This window comes from Glycine max, chromosome 7 (assembly GCF_000004515.6).
Source record: "Glycine max cultivar Williams 82 chromosome 7, Glycine_max_v4.0, whole genome shotgun sequence".
In the NCBI taxonomy this organism is placed as follows: domain Eukaryota; kingdom Viridiplantae; phylum Streptophyta; class Magnoliopsida; order Fabales; family Fabaceae; genus Glycine; species Glycine max.
Window position 1 is genome coordinate 31,631,801 of NC_038243.2, and position 22,768 is coordinate 31,654,568.

The following is a 22,768-nucleotide window of genomic DNA, read 5'->3' on the forward strand; positions in this document are numbered from 1 at the left end:
GATCTCACCTTACCCTTAAGGAATTTTAGAGCTTTGGAATTGTTTTGGGAATAAGTGTGGGGGGTATGTTTCATTGGATGACATGTTTTTGTTGGCCATGCTTGATTATGTATTTTGGCCATGATTGATGCATATACATATGTTGCCTAATTGTTGCTTTATTTTTCAATTGCTTTCAATTGCTACTGTTCACGTTAAAAAAACGAAAAAAAATAGAAAAAGAATGAAGTTGAATACATGAGGTCTTGGTTTGAGGACTTGGTTGACTTTGTTTTGTGTTTACTTTTTATGCTTAATTTTTAATTTTGGTTTTGGGGTTTACTACTTTTTCTTAGTTCTCACTTATTCCCCATTGCTCCTCTATTCCTTTGGGTTTTAGCTACTTATCCCATACTTTCCTCTACCTTGTCCTTGGCCCCATTACAACCTTAAAAGACCTTTTGATCCTCATATGCATGTGTTTGTGGTGTGGTTGTCAATTTTAGAGTCTTGCCAAGTCTATGTGGTGTTTGTTTTCATGGGTGCTCTAAGAGTAAACAGTAGCCTAGACACTTGAGAGACAGAGTGCATATCTTATGAGGCTTTATCACTTTTCATTCTTAAGCTTATTGACTAGCTTGCCATTTTGAGATGCTTGGATGATTTTCATGACTGTCTTGATTCTTTAACTCTCTACAATGTGAATGTTGCCCATTCCTTTCATTCCTTGAGATTCATTGAGAAATATGTTATTGTTTTTGTGTTTGTTTGTTTCTCATTAATGTCTTTGGATTTGTTCCTTGCTTTGCTTTTTGATTTTGCCCAGTAGTGCAAAAGGCTAAGTGTGGGGGGACTTGATGTGTCATTATTTTCCCCTATTTCTTAACCCTTTTTGTCACTATTTTAATTACTGATTAGCCTTAATTGTCAAATTAATTATGCAGTTTTATCATTTGGGCCTACTTGACTAATTTTGTGTTTTTAATTTAATTTCAGGAGAATTATAAGCAATTGGGCTTGAATCCGGAATTGGGCTTGGACATGAAGAGAGCCGAAAATTTTATTTTATCAAATCTTATCTTATCCAGATTTTATTTCATCTAGATTTTATTTCGTCCAGATTTTATTTCATCCAATCTTATCTTATCTTATCCAGATTTTCTTTTATTTCGTTTATGGGCTTGGACTTAAAATAGATTTGTAAGCTTTGGGGTTGAGGACCTATATAACAGACCAGGGTTTTAGTTTATGGAGTTTTTTTGGAGAGGAGAATAATTTTAGAGTTTTGGCAATTCCAGTTTTTATTACTGTTCATGCACACTGTTCACGTAGAATAAAATTTGTTTTCTGCAATTTAGTTTCTGCTTCAATTTACAATTTCGTTTTCTGCTGATTAATGGAAGGCTAAGTCTCCAGCGTTGTTTTCTCTTGAGGATTAAGCATAGCTCTCTTTGAGGTTTTGTTATTACTATTGAATACTGATCAGTTTTTCCTCTTCACCAATTACTCTGTATTTGTTGCTATTAATCCATGCATGCTTAGTGCTTGATTAATTATCGCTGCGCTTAATTTACGTTCATGCTTAATGATCAGTTTCGTTCATGATTAATTGGTGTATGTGTTCCTTAATCACATAATGACAGCCTTATGTTAATTTTCGCTTAGTAATTTAATTTAGGGTTGGATTAAGTGGTTGAACTGGTTAGGGATAAATCCTCGTAACCTAGGATAAGAGACTTGCTTGTGAATCAAGGGGAAACAACATGTTTTAATTCTTTTATTTTCTAATTAAAATTTGCTTGCTGTTTAAACAACAAAAAACGAACAACCCCCCCCCCCCCAATTCGCTATTGTTTTATCACTATCTATTATGAACGTTGGTTGACCATTGCTCGTTGGGAGACAACCTAGGATCACTTCCTAGATACTGCATTTTTAATGTTTATTTGATTTGGGTATGACCTCGATCAGTAGTCCTCTGAAGGCGAGGACATGTAGCCCTCTAAAGGCGACGGCGTGTAGCTCTCTAAAGGCGGGGAGGTGTAGTCTTCTGGAGGCGAGGACGTGTAGTCCTCTGGAGGCGAGAACGTGCAGCCCTCTGAAGGCAAGGACTTGTAGTCCTTTGGAGGCGAGGACATGTAATCCTTTAGAGGCGAGGACGTGCAGCCCTCTAGAGGGGAGGATGCATAGCCCTCTGAAGGATAGGACACGTAGCCCTCTGAAGTTGAGGACATGTAGTCCTCTGAAGGCAAGGACGTGTAGTCCTCTGAAGGCGAGGGCGTGCATCCCTCTGAAGGCGGGGACGTGTAGTCTTCTGGAGGCGAGGACATGTAGTCCTCTGGAGTCGAGGATGTGCAGCCCTCTGAAGGCGAGGACCTGTAGTCCTTTGGAGGCGAGGACGTGTAGTCCTCTAGAGGTGAGGACGTGCAGCCCTCTAGAGGCGAGGACGCGTAGCCCTCTGAAGGTGAGGACGCGTAGCCCTTTGAAGGCGAGGGCATGTAGCCCTCGGAAGGTGAGGACGTGTAGTCCTCTGCAGGCGAGGACGTGTAGTCCTATGAAGACGAGGACGTATAGTCCTCTAGAGGTGAGGACGTGCAGCCCTCTGGAGGCGAGGACGTGCAGCCCTCTGGAGGGGAGGACGTGCAGCCCTCTGGAGGCGAGGACGTACAACCCTCTGAAGTCAAGGACGCGTAGCCCTCTGAAGTCAAGGGTGTGTTGCCCTCTGAAGGCGAGGACATGCAGCGCTCTAGAGGCGAGGACGTACAGCCCTCTGAAGGCGAGGACGTACAACCCTCTGAAGTCGAGGACACGTAGCCCTCTGAAGGCGAGGGCGTGAAGACATCTGAAGGCGAGGGCATGCAGCCCTCTAAAGGCAATAGGTACTAGTACCCAAGGGTCCACCCTTAGGAGAAAGCAAGAGATTGACTCATTGAGAGGGGCGGTCATCACAAATTCAGAAGATTGGACGCTAGATTTAGGAAATCTACATAGTTAACATGATTTTTGGTGATGCAGATGCATGCAACCTTTGTCTTGAAATGCGGTAAATGAGAACTTCGTATGCAACAATGCAATGTAATGGAAAGTTGTACAATGTTCATGACATTCTTTCCCTATTTTGTGATTTTGATTTGATTTGATTTTTTTGGTAAACATAGATTGACTGTCCTTTTGAAAGAGGTGATAATTCATGGAACCTTATCTTATCTTTTGCAAACCCCTCTGGGAACTCCCTCAGAGTGTATATTCTGTTTGATTTAGTCGCTTGACCATTTTGGAGTGACGGTAATGGAGCCGTTTGACGTTTAATCAATCCATTGAAATCCCTGGGTTTGTCCCCTAGGTTCGCTTGAGGCTTATGCACGGTGCCCCTCATTGCCCCAGTGTAAGGCTTTGAGGTACCAATTATTGTCTTTCGTCATGACCTTGTAGCAGGGAACCTATTAGGTGAGAACTTCTAATCTGCCCCTAGGTTCGCTTGAGCTTTATGCATGGTGCCTTTCATTGCCCTAGTGTACGGCTCTGAGGTATCCATCGTTGTTTTGTTTTCACAACCTTGTAGCAAGGAAGAATGAAAGAGGCGGTTGATTCTCGCAAAAAGAATTTTTCAAGGACGAGAAATAGTTGAAGGATTTTTTTAGTTGACAAATTAAGTCAAATGACTCCTAATCTTGATAACTCACTTCTCTCTAAAAAAGATAAACTTTCCGGAATGATAAAATGAGGTCACATGAACGTCTATATTTTATTTGAAAATACAGTCAATCAAATGCTTTTATCCTTTTCTTTTTGAAGTTTTCTGCTTTACTCGTTGTTTACGGCATCCTCACCAAATGTGTAGCACGAGTAATTTCTTATTGAACGGTCTTGGAAGTCCAAACTCAAGAGTGCAGGTTGCTTGAGCAAACAAACCAATGGCTTGCACCCTCATTCCAGTGAAAGCAAAGATGTAATTATGAGAGGATGAGGGACAAAGATTTCAAATTTATCCATTTTATTTAGCATTGTAACTATGGTTTACAATAATGTCATAAACTTGAAAATCCTGATGAGTTATTAGAGACATCTAACAACAGCTTTCAAAATTGCCCCATGTGTGGTGTCGCTTGTCAACGTTAGGATTCACAAGCGATGCTCCTCAAATTTCAGCCAGCCCACATCAATTAGGCTTTGCACCTTAAGCTTCAAGGTCATACAGTGCTCAATGGAATGTCCCGGAACTCCTCCATGATATACACATGTTGCATCCGAGTCATATCCTCGGAAAAATGGAGGTTGAGGAACCTTAGCAGGGGTTATGGCTACCATTGCCTTATCAAGTAGATATAGGTGCAAGTTAGCATATGACACCGGAATTTAGGGTGAATCCTACATGCTTTTTGCTACAAAATTCCTTTTTGGTTGGTGTTTTGGCACCGGATGTGCGGCGGGCAGGCTTTGTGGTTGATTTAGGGATGGCCTTTGTGGATGACTAGGTGGTGGGTAATGAGAAGGGCTGATATTGGCTGAGTAATGACATTGTTGGACTGATGGGAAATTTGACCGTGTAGGAATGGCAGTCATAGCAAGGGTTTCTCCCTCATTCTCATCCTCTTCATTTTCCCCAGTTTTCATATTTATCAAAGCAGGATGATCGGATTTACCTCTTTCCAGACCCACTTTGATCCTTTCACTGGCGAAGACCAAATCCACAAAGCATGAAGGTGTGTAATCCACCATTTTTCCATAGAAGGGTTGTGGTTGGGGGCGAAATTGAGGCCCCTCCAAAGTGTTTTGCAGGGGTATACCACCAACTGCTTGCCCTTCAGTGGCATATCCGAGGCAAGGCTCGAAGTCGGCTAGATTGTGGTGGGGAATTTCATGTGTCTCCCCCATGGGTTGAGAGACATGTGCATGATCAGATTGAGGTTGTTGGCTCTCAATGAGTATGGGAGTGGAGTTATTGACATTCTCACTAGGAGTGTATGCCACATTGGGTGGTGTATAGTTGGGAGGCAAGCCATATGGCGGGAAGGCATGCTTGTTTTGAAGTTGCACATAATGGGGGTCGCCCGTACTTCCCAAATCTTTGCCTACCATATCTGAGGTTGGATGATTCATTTGGTTGAGGCCAGATGGGGGCGTTAGGTTCACCTTAGCAACAGCGCTGGTAGTGACAACTGCAACCACATTGGCTTCCATTATCTTCTTCATGCTCATCTTGGCGTCCATCATTGTGGCCATTTGCTCTTTCATGGCCTCCATGTCGGCCTTCATCTGCTTTTGCACCTCCTCTACTTCACCCATTACTCTAGCTCTAGCACGGTTTTGGTAAGGGCGCCATAAAGCATGTTCTTTTCTTTTTTATAACAATGATTAAGTTTGTTTTTTTTTCAATGAAAGAATGAAATGAACAATGCAACCAATGAAAAGCATGGATGTATACGAATGATACACAGTTGAAGTATTGTGAAATTTTACGCAGGACATGGGGTTGAATCAATTTAGATTTTCAACATGGTCCATGACATCTTGGTCAAAGTGAAACTGGAAGTAACAGGGACATCAACAGTCCTAAATGTGTTTGGCAGTAAACAAAGTAGCGATGTAACCCGATCCATCTTTTGACCCAATTTGCAAGTTGGTTACTTCCATACTTGACCTTGACTTGATGAACCTTTTCTAGAAAGCATGAGCTTAGTTCAATCCTATAATCCAAGGAATGGCAATTTCGATTGCCAATAATTTGGCAACATTTCATAGAGATGAATGACTCGAGCATACTTAAGCTATGCATGGCAAATGTAATTATGAAATTGAGATGCCCGAAGAAACATCTTTTCTTAGTTAACCATGCATTAGGTACCATGTTCAATCATTTTGTTTTTAAGTGAAACGGGTTTATGATCCCAACATGGTTGGCTCATGGTACCGAACATATGCAACTAAGAATGCAACATGAATTTTCATACTTCCTTTTTTGTTTTTGTTTTGCAGAGGAAAATGTTGGATCAAGTGGCCTCGGAATAATTAAGAAGGGGAGTTGAATTAATTATTAATGTGTCTTGACTAATTAAAAATTATCCTTCTTAATATTACTAGATTCAATTAGACTTTTACTACTAAGTTAAGAAAGTAAAGAACAGAAACAATAACTTAACCAAAAGTAAAAGCGGCAATTAAAAGTACACAGCGGAAATTAATGAGTGTAGGGAAGAAGAAGACAAACACAATATTTATACTGGTTCGGCCACAACCCGTGTCTACATCCAGTCCCCAAGCAACCAACGGTTCTTGAGATTTCTTTCAACCTTGTAAAATCCTTTACAAGCCAAAGATCCACAAGGGATGTACCCTCCCTTGTTCTCTTTGAACAACCAAGTGGATGTACCCTCCACTTGAACTGATCCACAAGAGATGTACCCTCTCTTGTTCTCAGTATAACAATCCAAGTAGATGTACCCTCTACTTATGCCACAAAGGATGCACCCTTCAATGTGTTAGGACAAAGAATTCTCAGGCGGTTAGTCCTTTGAATCTTTGTAAGGGGAAACAAAAGATATCGGAGGCGGTTAGTCCTTTGAAATCTTTTATTTAAGGGGAAGGGAAGAATCAAAAGAATTCTCAGGCGATTAGTCCTTTGAATTCTTTTGGAAGAGGGAGAAGGGAGACACAAAAGAACTCAGGCGGTTAGTCCTTCGATTCTTTTGGCAAGAGGGAGAAGGGATGAAGAAAAAGAATAGCACAAGTTTTTGGTCAATGAACTTTTCTTGAAAGAGAAAGTATTGAACAAAAACTTTTAGAAAGATGAAGAGAAATGAATTAGAAAGTTCTGTAAAAACATTATTGAAATTCATGCCATGGTCACATATTTATAATCATTTGATGACTCAAGTTAAAGTTTGTAACTCTTTGGCAATTTCTTTAAAAGTAGTCACCTTTTAAAAATTGTGATTCTTTTGAAAATTAGTCACTTAAAAAGTTGTGACTTTTGAAAAAATCTTCAGAAACAAGTCACTTTAAGAATTGTGACTTTTGGAAATTTATTTTTTGAAATCAGTCACTGGTAATCGATTACCATTATAGTGTAATCGATTACACAACAAAAGATGCGACTCTTCATGTTTAAATTTGAAAATTAAAACGTTTAGAAACACTGGTAATCGATTACAAGTATTGTGTAATCGATTACACAAGTTTGAAATGATTTGAAAAAGTTTTATCACAAGTTGTGACTCTTGAAATTTGAAATCTAACGTTTTAAAAGATTGGTAGTCGATAACATGATTATGGTAATTGATTACAGCTTTGTCAATCAGTTTTGAAAACAATGCTGCCTACTGGTAATCGATTACTACTTTTTGGTAATCGATTACCAGAGAGTAAAACTCTTTGGTAAAAGATTTTGTGAAAAATTCTTGTGCTACTCAATGTTTTGAAAAACTTTTTTAGTACTTATCTTGATAGAGTCTTCTCTTGATTCTTGAATCTTGAGTCTTGAATCTTGATCTTGATTATTCTTGAATTTTGATTCTTGAAACTTGATTGAATCTTGAAACTTGATTATTCTTGAATCTTGATTCTTTGAAACTTGATTCTTGAAGCTTTTTGACTCCTGATTCTTTGGAACTTGCTTAACTCTTGATTCTTTGGCATCATCAAAATAATCTTGGAAGACATTGCTTCCACAGAAAATGCAAGGATCATGCATGAGTAAACACGAAAACAAATGGTATGCAAAAAACCTATTAGAAGCAGATGCATGGTGATGAAATGACTTATGCAAAATGTAATGCATGAATATGGGAAGTGACAAATGCAAGAACAATATGTCCATTATGATGCCACGAATAGATGCTTATGCGGTGCATGATATGAATGCATTTACGGACACGAGAGCCCGAAATATTATCTCTTCTTGCTTGCGCATTTGGGGGCGTAGTGCCCCATGTGTGCAGTTAAGAAGGTGATATGGACCTTCCGGCTTCTCGTGACAAAAGACGAGACCAACATACAATGCATGCATGATGACATGATGCATATGTGCAACAGCGCAACATGGGATGTACACAGCAGGGCAATATCCTCAAATAATCACACAGCAAAGGCACACATGACATTTAGGTTATATGCATGGCAGTGTTTAAAAAGGCACGGAGCGTGTTCACTTCGTGCCCCTTTTTAAGGGACCTAAACGGGAGGAACTAAAAGGCTTTTAGTGATAATTCCTAAGGTGGTCATATCTCTCTTGATGGTTTCTAGAGGTATCATCCCCTTCAAAAAAAACATATTGCGGCAGTAGGGACTACCAGCAATAATATGTTATCAAAGAGAAAAACTCTAGATGAGGGTTCACTGTTATCAAGCAAGTCGGAGACCTAGCATGACCACAGATTCACCTCCACTCCTTATGTTCCCATGGACCCAGGTATAGGGCCCCTTTTCAACACACTGTGTGTACAACTAGTGTTGGTGTTTGTTGTGCATCAAATGAATAAATAGCTATCTCATGCATACATTTCAAAAACACACTAAAAGAATCAAAGAGTTATAAACAAGAACATAAGAGAAATAAAAGGAAACCGAAAAAAGAGGAAGTCATGATATTGCACGAGATTAGAAGGCCTAACTCTCTAAAAAAAAGTCCCCAGTGGAGTCGCCAACTGTCGCAACCTACCCTTCAGCGGGAGGGCGATGCGAGACTCACGGGGTTGTCTTCCAAGAAAGGAAAATGCGTGGAGTCGTCACCAACATTTATTTGAGCAAAACGTCAGAAAAACCAGAAAAGGTGTGGTCTACGAACTTTAAGTGTGAAAGGTTCGGGAGTTATTTTTACGCACGGGGAAGGTATTAGCACCCCACGCGTTCGTCACAAGGGACGACAGCCTTTAATCAAGTGTGCAAATATGACTTCAAAATGTTTTATTTTCCCTTTTTTTATGTGTTTTTGTGTTTTTATGCTTTTTATGTTTTTTGTATTTTTTATCTTTTTGTGGTTGACAAGGGTGTTTTCCTCGCTCCTACGTATCCTCAATTGTGTTGGACCATTTATGATCTCTTGTTTTTGAAAGGAGAGAAACGTTAAGGCGTTGGACCATTAACGATCTCTTGGGGTGGTTGACAAAAGCGGGGCTTTTGCTCCTACGCATCCTCAATTGCGATGAGGAAATCAGACCTACGTAGTTCTTGCAAAAGCAATGCGTCGATTTTATGCTTTTGAACGGTCCATGTCAACTGATAAAAGCAAAGAGGACCTTTTTAAGCCGTTGAACCTTAAAACGGTTTTAAGTGACTTTTACGGACAAAGCTTGATTTGAGTTGATTTTAGCCTTAGTTTTACTTTGGTTATTAGTCAATTAATTCAAGGAAACTTTCAAAGATATTTTGATTATTTATTATTATTTTATTCAAAGATATTTTGATTATTTATTATTATTTTTTTCAAGATATTTTGATTATTTTATTATTATTTTGCTTTTTTTTGTTTAACCGTGGTTACAGCGTGAACGATCGGTTAGATTTTGCTTTAACAGTGATTAAACGACATTACAACACAAATGATCGATTGAAATTCATTTTATCATTTATTAGGCGAGATAACCGCTTAAATAAATGGTTAAAGCACGTTAAAAACGGAAGAAAAGAAAATCGAAAGTGAACGAGATGAAGATGAAAGCAAACAAAACAAGAAATGAATTAAAAGTCTCGGATTCGAACACTTACCGGTTGAAGAACGAAGAACGAATGAAGAACGGACGAAGAACAGTGAAGAACAGAGGAAAATCTTCACATATTTGCTCACGGAAACGTCTCAGAAGCGTTACGGAAGCACTTCGACTCGATTTGTCTTTACGGAAATGTGTTTTTTACCCAAAATAGCCAAAGTACATAGCCTAGGGGTCATGAACATTTTTGAAACAGCCCCCCCTCCCCTATTTATAGGGAAAAAGGGAGGTGCTTTCTACCCAGAGGCTTCTTGAGGAAGATATCTAAGCATACCCTAATTACTAAGTTCACCCCCCTTTTCGTACTTTACAGAAAAGTTACGGAAGCCTTACAGAAGTGTTTCAGATTTGATTTTCATCTTGTTTTCTATTCCCTTTCACCAATATTAAGTGAAATATGCTTACCTAAGGTTTTCAGAAATTTTACGGAAGCATTACAGAAGCCACGAAAGCCCTGGAAACCATTTTTCAACAAAACATGGAGGAACTTGCTGCCCAGTTGCTTCCTCCTTAAGCGACCTAACTTCCAAAATGTTCCAGAAGGGCCTAGATTCGAATTGCTATTTACACCCCTATCTTGATAAGTTCACCCCCCGTTTTCCTGTTTTTGGCTATTTTCTTTTTGAAATCTCACGAAACTTTATGGATTCCTCCGCAATGAGTGTTAAGCCTTCCAAGGCAATCAACAATGGTCCTCGGATGAAATTAGAGTGTAACAGTTTATTTACACACACCCACTTTGCTAAATACACTCTCGTTTTCGTGTTTTTGACTGGTTTCTTCCTGAAACATCTCGAAACTTTACAGATTCCACAATGATGGGTGTCAAACATTTTGAGGTGGTCAAACGAAGGTCCCATGCCGACAAACAATGGTCCCCGGATGAAATTAGGGTATGACTGATCGAGGTCGTACCCGAATCAAATAAACATTAAAATGTAGTAACTAGGAAGTGATCCTAGGTCGTTTCCCAACAAGCAATCATAAACCAAATATTCATAATAGATAATAGGAAATAGTAACAAATTAGGGGGGGTGTTTGCTTTTGTAACTTAAAAAGCGAGTAAAATTGAATTAGAAAATATCAGAATTAAAATACGTTGCTTCCCCTTGATTCACAAGCAAGTCTCTTATCCTAGGTTGCGAGAATTTATCCTTTATCAGTTTAACCACTTAATCCAACCATAAATTAAATTACTAAGCGAAATTCAACATAAGGCATTCATTATGTGATTAAGCATCACATACACCAATTACTCATAAACGATCATTAAGCATGAACATAAATTAAGCGCAGAGACAATTAATCAAGCACTAAGCATGCATGAATTAAAAGCAACAAATACAAAATAATTAGTGAAGAGGAAAAACTGAACAGGATTTAACAGTAATAATAGAACCTCAAAGAGAACTGTGCTTGATCCTCAAGAGAAAACAACGCTGGAGACTTAGCCTTCCATTAATCAATAGAGAACGAACTTATAAATTGAAGAACAAAATTTTATTGCTACTGGAATTGCAAAACGAAAAAATGTCTCAAAGAAAAGCCTAAAAAAATGAAAACAGGAGAAAAATAGAACAGAAGAGAGAGGAGAGAGGGCTAAACTAGAACCTTGGTGCTGTTATATAGTTTTTCCAGCCCGAAAGCTTACAAATCTGTTTTAAATCCAAGTCCATAAATAAAATCAAATCAAATCTAGATAAGATAAGATAAGATCAAGATGAAATAATATCTAGATGAGATCAAATCTAAATAATATCTATATAAGATAAGATAAGATAAGATCTAATTTTGTAGAATAAAATAGTCTGTCCTCTTCAAATCCAAGCCCAATTCTGGATTCAAGTCCAATGCTTCATTAATTCCTGAAATTAGATTAAAAATATCAAATTAGCTGAATGGGCCCAAATAATAAAACTGCCTAATTAATTTGACAATTAAAATTAATCAGTACTTAAAATGGTGCAAAAAGGGTTAAGAAATAGGAGAAAATAATGGCACATCAAAACCCGCCATACTTAGCCTTTTGCACTCCTGGGTAAAATGAAATAAAGAACAAAATCCAAGGATATCAAAGAGAGACAAACAAAACATTTACATATTTCTCAATGAACATCAAGGAATGAAAGGAATGGGTAACATCTAACATGAAGAGATCCAAAGAGTCAAGACATTCGTGAAAATCATCCAAGCAACCCAATCATGGCAAAATAGTAAATCTACTCAATAATGAAAAGTGATAAAACCTCACAAGATATACACTTTATCTCTCAAGTGTCTAGGCTACTGTTTACTCTCGAAGCACCCATAAAAACAAACACCACATAGACTTGGCAAGATTCTAAAATTGACAATCAACCCATAACCACAAGCACATGAGGATCTAAAGGTCTTTTAAGGTTGTAATGGGGCCAAGGACAAGGTAGGAAAAAATATGGAATAAGTAGCTAAATCCCAAAGGAATAGAGGAGCAATGGGGAATAAGTGGAAATTAAGCACAAGTAGTAAACCCAAACCCTGTAATATCAACAAAATCAACCAAGGCTCCCAAATCAAGTCCTCATAACAAGACCTCATTTATTCAACTTCACTTCTTTTCTTCTTCTTCTTTTTGATTGAACAGTACGAAATTGAAGATTAAAGCAAGAACTAGGCAATATATATATACATCAAGCATGGCCAAAATAAAACATTAAGCATGGCCAAAAATCATATCTTCCGATGAAACATACCCCCCCGAGCTTCAAAACAAAGAAAGGGGAACATAGGCTCAAAGGGGCTATCAAAGGAATTAATTCAAGGTAAGTCCATTTGGCTAGAAGCTTAAATCATTTCCAAATATGCATGTGAATTAGGAAGCATCAACAAGAATCAAGCCAAGGCTATTGTGCAAGCAATCAATGGGGCAAAACACACCAAAAGATTATGATGATGGATGGCTCAAATTCTCACAAAGGTAAACTTATCACTTTCAAATTGAGCTTTCAAAACTATCATGACATGTAGAGGAAAAACAAGGATTTCAAATCACAAAATGTCAAGAGACTTTTATTTTCAGAACAATTACCCATTACTTGAACATATCCTATAATTCAAAGAAAAACTTGCAAATTTAACACAACAAAACTAACAAAGTTAAACTAGAACCCAACAAAACTAACAAAATTAAACTAATTTAACACATCTATCGAAACCAAAACCAAAGAACACTCCCCCCATACTTAAACAACACATTGTCCTCAATGTAGCACAATTAAAAGATTAAAAGCAATTAAACCATCAAATAGAATCGGACAAATGTAATAAAAGTAAAGAAGGAGATAGGAAAAGAAAAACTCCCGAAGTCATGGTGGAGGAAGAGTAGGGTGGAGTAAGGAAGTCTCTTCCACCACTACGTCCATTAAAGAAGGGTTTGTGAGGAATGGCTTAAGTCGGTGTCCATTCACCTTGAAGCTCTTGTGTGTGGAGTCGCTTTTGATCTCAACTGTACCATAAGGAAAAAAATTAGTAACAAAAAAAGGACCAATCCACTTAGACCTCAACTTACCACTCATGAGTCCAAGCTTAGAATTATACAATAACACTTTTTGCCCAACCATGAAGTCCTTCTTAATTATCATGCTATCATGGAACTTCTTGGTCTTTTCTTTGTAGAACTTGGCATTCTCGTATGCTTCTAGGCGGATCTCATCTAACTCACTCAGTTGCAACTTTCTTTCCTCACCAACTTGATCCACAGAGAAGTTGCAGGTCCTCATTGCCCAGTATGCTTTGTGCTCAATCTCCACTGGAAGATGACACGCCCTTCCAAAGACAACCCGATAAGGAGACATTCCTATGGGTGCTTTGTAGGCAGTCCTATGTGCCCAAAGAGCATCATCTAGCCTGGTACTCCAATCTTTTCTGTTTGGCTGCATAATCTTCTCTAAAATTCTCTTGATCTCCCTGTTAGAAATATTTGTATGTCCATTGGTTTGTGGGTGGTATGGTGTGGATACCCTGTGGACAACCCCATACTTTTTAAGCAAGGCATGCATTGATTTGTTGCAAAAATGGGTTCCTTGATCACTAACGATTGCTTTAGGTACTCCAAACCTGCAAAACAGATTAGATCTGACAAAATCTACAACAACCTTAGCATCATTAGTTCTAGTGGGCTTGGCTTCCACCCATTTTGAAACATAATCAACTGCAAGGAGAATGTAAACATAATCAAAAGATACAGGAAAAGGGCCCATGAAATCTATACCCCAGACATCAAACACCTCACAAAATAGCATAGGTTGCTGAGGCATTTGTTGTCGCCATGTAAGTGCACTTCCTGCTCTCTGACACTACTCACAAGTGCTACAAATCTTCCATGCATCTTTAAAGATGGTGGGCCAGTAAAAGCCACAGTCAAGCACTTTGCGAGCTGTCCTTTGAACACCCAGATGACCTCCCGGTGCAGAAGAATGACAGAACTGCAGGACTAAGTCAGTCTCATGATCTGGAATGCATCGTCTAATGACCTGATCACTGCACAATTTCCACAAGTAGAGGTCATCCCAAATAAAATGCTTAGCATCACTTTTAATTTTATCTTTTTGAGTCTTAGATTCTAAGGGAGGAAAAACAGAAGCAACTAAATAATTGACAATGTTACCAAACCAGGGAGTAGGAAGAGAATCAGAAATACTACAATATATATAAATGATCATCCGGGAAATCATCCCGAATGGGTGAGTCCTCATTAGACACATGTTCGATCCGACTCAAATGATCAACAACTAAATTTTGTGCTCCACTCCTATCACGGATCTCCAAGTCAAATTCTTGGAGCCAGAGCATCCATTGGATCAACCTAGGCTTTGAATCAGCCTTCTGCAACAAGTACTTTAAAGCTGCATGGTCAGTATAAACAATAATGCGAGTACCAAGCAAATAAGAACGAAATTTTTCAAGAGCAAAAACTATGGCTAGTAGCTCTTTCTCAGTAGTAGTATAATTTGCTTGGGCAGCATCTAAAGTCCTAGAAGCATAATATATCACCCTAGGAAATTTACCAATTTTCTGAGCAAGGACAGCCCCCAATGCATAATTTGATGCATCACACATAAACTCAAAAGGGGTTGTCCAGTCGGGTGCCTGGATGATGGGGGTGGTAGTCAGTGCTCTTTTGAGGCAATCAAAAGCCTCTTTGCATTTATCATTAAAGTCAAACTCCACCTCCTTTTGCAACAAGTTGGATAGTGGAAGGGCTACTTTGCTAAAATCTCTTATAAAGCGCCTGTAGAATCCTGCATGACCAAGAAAAGATCGCACCTCTCACACGCAAGAGGGGTAAGGCAATTGTGAAATAACATAAATTTTTGCAGGATCTACTTCAATGCCCTTATTGGAAATAATGTGGCCTAAAACTATACCTTGCTCAACCATAAAATGACATTTTTCAAAATTTAGAACAAGGTTAGTTTCAGTGCATCTATTCAAAACCTTTTCCAGACTATCCAAACAAACATCAAAAGAGGATCCATATACAGTGAAATCGTCCATAAACACCTCTATGCAATTTTCTAAAAAATCACTAAAAATACTAATCATGCACTGCTGGAAGGTACCAGGGGCATTGCACAGACCGAAAGGCATCCTCCCATAGGCAAAAGTGCCGAAGGGGCAAGTGAATGTGGTCTTTTCCTGATCCTCAAGAGCAATAGTCATTTGCATATAACCAGAAAAACCATCAAGGAAACAATAGTGAGATTTACCTGCCAGGCGTTCAAGCATCTGATCAATGAATGGCAAGGGAAAATGGTCCTTTTTGGTAACCTGGTTCATCCTCCTATAGTCGATGCAAACTCTCCAACTGTTCTGCACCCGAGTAGGAATCAGCTCCTCCTTTTCATTTTTTATCACGGTGAGACCGGTTTTCTTCGGGACTACCTGGATGGGACTCACCCATTGGCTGTCGGAGGTAGGATAAATGATGCCAGCTTGCAAAAAAGCTTGGTTACCTCCTTCTTCACTACATCAAGAATCATCGGGTTGAGTCTTCTCTGTGGCTGTCTTACTGGTTTAGCCCCATCTTCTAAATTTATTCAATGCATACATGTGGATAGGCTAATACCAGGAATGTTCGCCAGGGTCCAGCCTATAGCCTTATTATGTTTCTTGAGAACTGATAACAGCTTCTCCTCTTGCTCATCAGCAAGGGAGGCAGATATAATTACTGGAAAACTTTTGCTATCATCCAAGTAAGCATATTTTAAATTTGATGGCAGAGGCTTCAATTCTGGTGTGGGCGACTGGATAATGGTAGAAAGAGATGGTTTCTCAGCCTGTACCTCATAAAGAAAGTCAGAGGTATGTGTACTTCCTGAAACATGGTTAGTTCTATCTGACTCTAGAAAATCAATCTCAAGAGGTAAAACATCACCAGACATGTAATCAATATCAATTTCAGATTCACTCTCAGCATCAAATTCAGCCATATGATCAAGTACAAATTCAGATTCAATGCATGAAGAGTGACAGGCATGCAGATTAGAATGAAGATCAGTCATGTATTCATCAACAATATGGTCAATTATTTCAGCATGAAATACAGAAAGATCTTCAGATGGGTGTTTCATAGCATCAAGAATATTAAAATGAACAGTTATATCACCAAACTCCATAAATAGTGTGCCTACATATACATCTATCTTAGTTCTAGCAGTTTTCATAAAAGGTCTGCCTAGAATGATGGGAATTGATCTTGAGAAAATCCCTCCTCCATATTCAAAATATAAAAATCAACAGGGAAAATCAGTTCACCAACTCTAACAAAGACATCCTCTATGAAACCAACAGGATAGGCAACACTTCTATTAGCTAAATGAATTATCACATCACTTGATTGCAAAGAACCAAGAGATATAGAATTAAAAATAGACAGAGGCATAACACTAACAAAAGCTCCTAAATCTAGCATGGCATTGTCAAACTTACTATTCCCTATAATACAAGGTATGCTGAATGTACCTGGATCTTTACATTTTTCATGGATTTGGGGAACAGATTTACCAATCAATGGAGAGACATTTCTGCCCATACTAATTCTTTCACTTCCTTTAAGCTTCCGCTTATGAGTGCATAGTTCTTTCAAAAATTTAGCATATCTTGGAATTTGCTTTATTGCATCCAGCAGAGGTATGTTTACCTCTACTTTTCTAAATGTTTCCAAGATCTCCTTCTCTGCCTCTTCCATTTTTTTGTTGGAAATTGCTCTTGGAGGGAATGGAAGAGGGATATGCTGCTTCTGTAAATCAGAATTACCAGTGGAAGATTCACCTGCATAGAAATTGTTAGGTAACTTACTCTTTAAATTTTTGTCATCATCTTTTTCCAGAGTAGAGTGAAGTTGGGCAGGTTCATTTACAGATGAGGAAAATGCTACAGGTTGAGGTCCTTGACACTGCTTTCCCGACCTCAATGTAATGGCACTCACATTTTTGGGATTCTGGACAAATTGAGAAGGTAATCTGTCAGAATTCTGGGACTGTTGTTGATTTAACTATGTAGCCAATTGTCCCATCTAATTAGTTAAGCTCTGAATGGAGGCTCTGGTCTCTTGTTGAAACTGCATGTTTTGCATAGTCATTTGGCTCACAAGTTCTTCAAGGGAAGGTTGCGAATGAGCCTCAACTGTTTGTTGTTTCTGGGGCTGTTGCTGTTGTTGCTGCTGGATTGGTGGAGGAGCGTATGGTCTGCTTGGGCCAGCAGCATTCTGAAAATAAGGTTGTTATTGTTGTTGCTGTTGTGAAGGATTCGACCATCTAAGGTTGGGATGATTCCTCCACCTGGGATTGTACCTGTTGCTAGAGAGGTCATAATTATTCTCTTGTGGCTGATTTTGTTGTTGAGGTTGAGGAGGTCTATTGTAGATGTTTGCAGCATAAGCTTCAGATAAACCATAGAATCTGGCGATAGGTGCAGATTTTTTATTCATGGCCAGTTGGGTTACCAGGTTAACCAAGGCATCTAGTTTACCTTCAAGCTTCTTAGTCTCACCTGATGAATTCGTGGCTATTTCATGCACTCCTCTAATGAAAATAGCATCACTTCTGGCACTAAATTGCTAGGAGTTTGAAGCCATCTTCTCAATTAAATTTCTGGCTTCAGCAGGGGTCATGTCTCTAAGGGCTCCACCACTAGAAGCATCTATCATACTTCTCTCCATCTTGCTAAGTCCTTCATAAAAATATTGGAGAAGAAGCTGCTCTAAAATCTGGTGGTGAGGGCAAATGGCACATAATTTCTTAAATCTCTCCCAATATTCATATAGGCTCTCTCCACTGAGTTGTCTAATACCTGAAATATCCTTTCTGATGGTCGTGGTCCTGGAAGCATGGAAAAGTTTTTCTAAGAATACTCTCTTGAGGTCATCCCAGCTCGTGATGGACCTTGGAGCAAGGTAATATAGCCAGTCCTTTGCCACTCCCTCTAAAGAATGAGGAAAGGCCTTCAGAAATATGTGATCCTCTTGGACATCTGGTGGTTTCATGGTGGAGCAGACAATATGGAATTCTTTCAAATGCATGTGTGAGTCTTCACCTGCAAGGCCATGAAACTTTGGAAGCAAATGGATCAGTCCAGTTTTAAGAACATATGGGACATCCTCATCAGGGTATTGGATGCACAAGCTTTCGTAGGTGAAATAAGGTGCATCCATTTCCCTTAGAGTCCTCTCACGGGGTGGAGGGTGTGCCATGTTCTCAGAATGCTCAAAATCGGAATATTCAAAATTATAATGCTCAAAATCACCAATAATAGAATGCTCAGGATGCTCAAAAGGTACTAAATGATGCCTAACTAATCTATGAAATGTCCTATCTATCTCAGGATCAAAGGGTTGTAAGTCAGATGGATTTCCTCTAGTCATACACTAAATTCAGCATGCACAATTAGTTGCTTTCTTATGCAAGTAACAATGTAGGTTTGAACTACAGCTACCATCAAATGATCTCCAAATGACTTGAAATTTTGTGAGCAACCTTATAAAATGATGAGAAGATAGCACATAAAATTTCAAACAAAAATTCAAAGTCTAACTATAGAAGCTAAAATTGGTAAGTTAAGAAAAATAAGAGAATAAAACTTGGGAAATAAAAAACTTTTGATAGAATCACCTTTTTTGGATGATGGAGACCTCAGCCAACCTATGGCAGGCTGCCACGGAATAGGAAATTTTTTTCTACCCCAAATACATATATAATAATAGTGATTCTGATAACCGGAACAAAAGTTATGGCCGTTTGAAGTTTTGACAAAAATAAGATTTGCTACTTTTTTGGAACTTTCAAATCTGACCAAATTAAAGGCTCTAGCTATTTTTCCCACAAAATATGGATTAAAAAAAATTCAGCCAAAAATAACAACTCTAGCTACTAAAACAAAAAAATCCCAAATAATTCAGCAAGGGTGGTCGCTAAAATCCGTTGCTACATGATTTCCACTACTACTCTGTTTTGCCGCAAGCAAAAGTGGTTGCAAAACACTATTCACTGCAAAACACAAAGACTAAAACAGGGGAAGAACTGAAAAGAAAAACTAAAACAAAACACCACACTAAACAAAATAACAAGACACTAACACAACACGAAAGCATAAAACAACTTGTCGCAACCTACCCTTCGGCGGGAGGGCGACGCGTGACTCGCGGGATGCGTGTTCCACGAAAGGAATACGCGCGGAGTCGCCACCAACGTTTATTCGAGGAAAACGTCGGAAAAACCGGAAAAGACGCGATCTACGAACTTTTTAAGTGAAAGGTTCGGGAGTTGTATTTACGCACGGGGAAGGTATTAGCACCCCACACGTCCGTCCCAAGGGACGGCAGCCTTTAATCGAATGTGCAAACATGACTTTGATTTTTACGTTCCTTTTTATGTCCTTATATCCTTTTATACCCTTTTTATATTTTTCCCTTTTTTGTGGTCGACAAGGGTGTTTCCCTTTGCTCCTACGTATTCCTCAATTTGGGATGAGAAAATCAGACCTACGTAGTTCTTTTTTATCAAGTGATTCTTTTTTACTTTAAGAGGTGATCATTTTAAGGCGTTGGACCTTAAAAATGATCCATTTTACTTAGTGAGGAAATGAAATGACAAACTTCAAAAGCCTATTTTTTATGGACGAGCTTGACTAGGCGAATTTGATTTTAGCCTTTAGTTTCACTTTAGTTATTAATCAATTCGATTAAGAATGAGAAATCCCAAAGAGAAAACGTCCGATTGATTTTCCGCTTTATTTTACTAAAAGATGTCTTTTTGATTTTTATATTATTTTCTACCTCTTTTTGATTTCCAACGTGGTTACGGCACGACCGAACGGTCGGAATTTATTTTAACCGAAGTTAATGGATAATACAATTCAAATGTTCGGTGGAAATTTATTTTATTTTTAAGTTAAGCAAGAAATGACTTAAGTAAAATGGCTTAAGCACATCAACAGGGGGTATAAAAAGTAAACAAAATGAGAATAAAAATGCACGAAACACAATGTGGACCACTACGGGTACATAGAATGAATCGAAAAGCTTGGTTCGAGGTACTTACCCGTTGAAGATCGAAGAACGATGAAGAACGAATGAAGAACGTCGAAGAACGGTTGAAACCTTCGCGAGATTCCTCACGGAAAACGTTACGGAAACGTTTCGGAAGCGCCTCGGCTTAGATTTTCTTCACGGAAACAATTTTTCCAAGCAAATTCGAAAGAGAGAGAAGTGCCTAAGGGGCTGAACCCTTTTCTTCTTCACTTCCTCCCCTATTTATAGCAAAATAGGGGAGGTGGTTGCCGCCCAGCTCGCCCAGGCGAGCTCAGCTCGCCCAGGCGAGCAGGGTTGCTTCCTCCAGAAGCAACCGCCTTCTGGAGGAATATTCCAGAGGGCCCAAGTGGGCCTGGGTGCTATTTGCACCCCCATTTTTACTAAGTACACCCCCCTCTGCTGTTTTTTGGTAATTATTTTTTCGTAAAGTTACGGAAACTTACGAATTTCGTAACGATACTTGTTTTCTTTCCGTAATGTTACGGAACCTTGCGGATTACATAATCATCCCCTTTTCGACTTACGGAATGTTACGGAACCTCACTTAATTATGCAACGATGCTTCCATTTGATTTCCGGTGTGTCACGGAAACTTACGGATTGTGCATCAATATTTTTTTGGTTTTTCGGCATGTCCTGGAATTTCACAAATTGCCTAATGATGGGTGCCAAGCACCTCACGAGGACCAAAGAATGGTCGCACGTCATCGAGCAAAGGTCCCCGGACGAAATTAGGGTATGACAGTTGCCCCTCTTTACTTGTCTTTTATTGGAGATAAAAGGAAAGTAAAGATAAGACACTAATTTCGTTCCTCTCGATTTGGCGAGAGTCGCGGGTGACCATAAAATCTCCACATGCAAATGACTTGTTGTTCCCAAAATTTCACAAATTGCCCAATGATGGGTGCCAAGCACCTCACAAGGACCAAAGAATGGTCGCATGTCATCAAGCAAAGGTCCCCGAAAATCAGTGTATGACACTAATTTCGCTCCTCTCGGTTGACGAGAGTCGCGGGAGACCATGACTTGTCGCTCCTAGAATTTCACAAATTGCCTAATGATGGGTGCCCAGCACCTCACAAGGACCAAAGAATGGTCGCATGTCATCAAGCAAAGGTCCCCGAAAATCAGTGTATGACACTAATTTCGCTCCTCTCGATTGACGAGAGTCGCGGGAGACCATGACTTGTCGCTCCTAGAATTTCACAAATTGCCTAATGATGGGTGCCCAGCACCTCACAAGGACCAAAGAATGGTCGCATGTCATCAAGCAAAGGTCCCCGAAAATCAGTGTATGACACTAATTTCGCTCCTCTCGATTGACGAGAGTCGCGGGTGACCATGAAATTTCCGCATGTAAATGACTTGTTGTTCCCGGAGGAACAAAAGGTGCAGAAGACTATGTCAGTCTCTGCATGCTATCAAGCGTTCTGTCTTACAGATAGCAAAAGAATGTTTATACGGATAACCACTCGGGTATTTCCGCGTATCATCGGGCCCGCCGCCTCTGGATGATACAAGGGTGCAGAATGACCAAACTTGGTCTCTGCTTGTCATCGGGCCCGCCGCCTCTGGATGACAAAAGGGTGCGAATAACCGTAAGGTATCTCCGCGTATCATCGGGCCCGCCGCCTCTGGATGACAAAAGGGTGCGAATAACCGTAAGGTATCTCCGCGTATCATCGGGCCCGCCGCCTCTGGATGATACAAGGGTGCAGAATGACCAAACTTGGTCTCTGCTTGTCATCGGGCCCGCCGCCTCTGGATGACAAAAGGGTGCGAATAACCGTAAGGTATCTCCGCGTATCATCGGGCCCGCCGCCTCTGGATGATACAAGGGTGCAGAATGACCAAACTTGGTCTCTGCTTGTCATCGGGCCCGCCGCCTCTGGATGACAAAAGGGTGCGAATAACCGTAAGGTATCTCCGCGTATCATCGGGCCCGCCGCCTCTGGATGATACAAGGGTGCAGAATGACCAAACTTGGTCTCTACTTGTCATCGGGCCCGCCGCCTCTGGATGACAAAAGGGTGCGAATAACCGTAGGGTATCTCCGCGTATCATCGGGCCCGCCGCCTCTGGATGATACAAGGGTGCAGAATGACCAAATTTGGTCTCTGCTTGTCATCGGGCCCGCCGCCTCTGGATGACAAAAGGGTGCGAATAACCGTAGGGTATCTCCGCGTATCATCGGGCCCGCCGCCTCTGGATGATACAAGGGTGCAGAATGACCAAATTTGGTCTCTGCTTGTCATCGGGCCCGCCGCCTCTGGATGACAAAAGGGTGCGGATAACCATAAGGTATCTCCGCGTATCATCGGGCCCGCCGCCTCTGGATGATACAAGGGTGCACGTCACATGACCTCAGGGTCAGTATGACAAAGATTATGGGGCGGCCGACAAAAGCAAAGCTCTTGCTCCTACGTATCCTCCAATGAGGAACTCAGACCTACGTAGTTCTGGATAACTCGTGAGACTTGAAAAGTCTCCATCGGAAAATGCTGACATCTCCGGAAA

At 40.0% G+C, this 22,768-nt stretch overlaps 1 non-coding gene across 1 annotated transcript; it reads left to right on the forward strand.

Annotated features, from left to right (window-relative positions):
• Window positions 1-17,930: 17,930 nt before the first annotated feature.
• Window positions 17,931-18,037, forward strand: LOC113002264 (small nucleolar RNA R71). Its single transcript, XR_003267807.1, has one exon. It is a non-coding gene; the product is annotated as a small nucleolar RNA R71 (small nucleolar RNA).
• The last annotated feature ends 4,731 nt before the right edge of the window (window positions 18,038-22,768 follow it).